Source organism: Ochotona princeps, chromosome 11, assembly GCF_030435755.1.
Source record: "Ochotona princeps isolate mOchPri1 chromosome 11, mOchPri1.hap1, whole genome shotgun sequence".
Taxonomy (NCBI): Eukaryota; Metazoa; Chordata; class Mammalia; order Lagomorpha; family Ochotonidae; genus Ochotona; species Ochotona princeps.
Genome location: NC_080842.1, coordinates 60,730,152 through 60,733,194, shown reverse-complemented (window position 1 = coordinate 60,733,194; position 3,043 = coordinate 60,730,152).

Sequence of the window (3,043 nt, the reverse complement as noted above, 5' to 3'; positions counted from 1 at the left end):
TGAATAGCCACGTTTACCTGTGTATCTTTTGATCTTGTATTTTGCGTAAAAGTTGCCTTGTATCAAAGAGAAGAGGTCATATTTTTCCTGTTGGGATTGGCTTGTTTCTTTGCGCATAATGGTCTCTAATAGGGACCATTTTACTGCAAATGGTAGAGTTTCATTCTTTTTAATGGCTGAGTAGTACTCCTTAGACAGATGTACCACAGATTCTTTATCCACTCCTTTTTTGATGGGCGTATGTGTTATTTCCATGCCATCACTATTGTAGGTTGTGTTGCTATAAACACAGGATTACAGGCTACTTTCTCATATGCAACTTTCATTTCCTTTGGATATATTCCCAGAAGTGGAATAGCTGGAACATATGGAAGATAATTTTTTAGTTCTCTGAGCACTCTCCACATTGCTTTCCACAGTGATTGTACTAGCCTACACTGACACCAACAGTGAAGTAGTACACTTTATCTCCACATCCTTGCCAGAAGTTGTTAGATTTCTGAATGTAGACTAATTTCACTGGAGTTGGGTAAAACCCTCAATGTAGTTTTTATTTGTATTTCCCTGAGAGCTAGGGAGCCTGAATCTTTTTTTTACGTTTTTATTAACCGTTTTGATTTTTTTTAATGCCTGCTCATTTCCTTTACCAGTTTCTTCACATTTTTTTCTGCTGTTGAGTTTCTGATGCTCTCTTTAAATTCTGTATATTAGTCCCCTTTCTGTTTTTTTTGATGTGTAAAGATTTTCTCCCATTCTGTTGGCTGCTTCTTCCCAACAACATTCTTTTCAGAAATAGAAAAGATGACAGAAAAATTCATGTGAAAACACGAGAGACCCTAACTAGCCAAAGTTATCCTGAAGAATAACAATAATGCTGGAGGAATCAAACTTTCAGACCTCAAGACATATTACAAGGCAGTGATCATCAAAACAGTCTGCAGCTAGTACAGAAACAGAAGATCAATGAACAGAATAGAAACCCAAGAAGTTATCCCATGTACAACCAAATAATCTTCAATAAGAGAACTGAAAATAACCCAGGGAAAAAGGTGGGGTTTTTCAACAAATGTGTGGGACAATTGGATAGCAGAAGTAAGACACGTGAGACTCCCACCTGTCACATTTTACAAACAAAGCAAAACAAAACAAAACAAAACAACTCTATATCTCTAAATGGATCAAGGATCTAACTCTCCACCCAGAAATCATCAAGCTACTAGAGGGAAATATAGGATGTGCTCTACAAGATACAGGCGTTGGTATGGAAAGTCTCAAAAAAAAATAGGCAATCAAAGCCAAAATAAACAAATGGGACTACATCAAATTAAGAAGCTTCTGTGCAGCAAAGGAGACTATCAACAAAGTGAAGAAGTGATCACTTCTTGATCCTGGAAGAGTCCTGGTGCTCTCACACACAGCAGCTCTCCTGGTGGCTGTGGTATACATTGACACAGATGATGATCATGGAGGATCAACCTAGAATTCACTTTTCCAGCAGTTTCAAGAATCCCTTGTGGGCTCCAATTTCCTGTGTTAGATCTCTCAGATCTAAAGCACCTGGTATATGGTTTCTTTTCTGAATGAAGCCCTGCTTGATACTGGAGGCTGGGAAAGCAGATTGGGATCACTTGCTTTTGGCCACCAAATGTCTCCAGTTAGCTAAGCTTTTATTCTTCATATTAAAACAGCTTTTTTAAAAAAAATTTTCAATTCATGATTCCCCAGTTCCGTGCTTTTACTCATTTGCTTGAACCATTTTTTGAGACTTCCTTCAGTGTCAATATCACCTACCTATAAATTTTTCTCATAATCTTAGAGATAAACGAGATGTTTCTATTCTCAATGCATTTTTTTTGTTTGAAAATGTTTACTGTATTTATTTGAAAAGCAGAGTGACAGAGAGAATGAGAGGGAGATAGGAAGAGAGAGGTATACATTCCATTTGCTGATTCACTATCCCTGGAGGCTAATCCAGGGCTGATCCAGGATTCTGGGAGTCTATCTGGGTCTTCCACACATGTGGTAAGGCCTAAGATATTTGGACCATCTTCTGTTTTAGCAGGGAACTGAGCTAAAATCAGAGCAGCTGAGACTTGAAATGGCCTTCCATTTAGGATGCCAACACTGCAGGTGACTGCTTAAGCCATTTCATCACAATGCTGTCCCTAGATGTATTTCTTCTTCAGAAATTTGATTCCAGAGTGGTCTAGGAATTCGAAGACGAATGGCATCCCTCAGTCTGAAAGTGGAGGGTGGTGGGCTTTGAGGCTTGTGTGAAAGAGTGATGAGTAAATGCATGGAAATTGAACATTCATGTGACGGGGTTGACAGTGTTGGTTCCAACATGCCTGGATATGGCTTGTGTGGGTGAGGTTTTAGGCGTAGTAAAGCTCCACATGACACTTGTTGATGCAGTGGCAGGAATGCTGTCAGTTCTACTTTGTGGATTAAAAGTCCACATTTCACTTCCCTGGCTCTGGGATAATGACTTGCTTTCTGCTTTGATTCCTGAGAGCCACTCTGATTTCTTGTGTAAAGAGACTATTCTGAGTCTTTCCTTTCTACATAAAATTCAACATTCCTTGAATTAATTTCTTTCAGCAGACAGTGCACAAAATTCCAGTTGAGTATTTTTTCAAATGTGTACTTGATGAATTCCAGGAGTCTCTTTCCTCAAATAAGGATAAGAGACCTCCATAAGTTGAGATTATCTGTGTTTTTGCGAAATTCAGTGTATATTAAAGAAATATTTAAATTTATATTTTATTAGGCTATGCAAAACAGGAAACAACAAAAGTAAACTCCTTCTTGTTCTTTTATTTCTCAACATGTCTGTCTAGGAACACGAAGGTATTTGTCATACAGAGCTACTGCTAAACACTTTTAATTCAGGGCATGGCGTTCTAATTTCTTTAGCACATCCAGCTGTGCTCAGTTGAAGCTCTGTAACATTTCAAACTTGCTTTCTTTGACTCATGTAATTTGCTCCACATTTGGCTGCCTTTTCTGTGTCCGGCCCCTGGGATACCCAGGCAGCATTCTA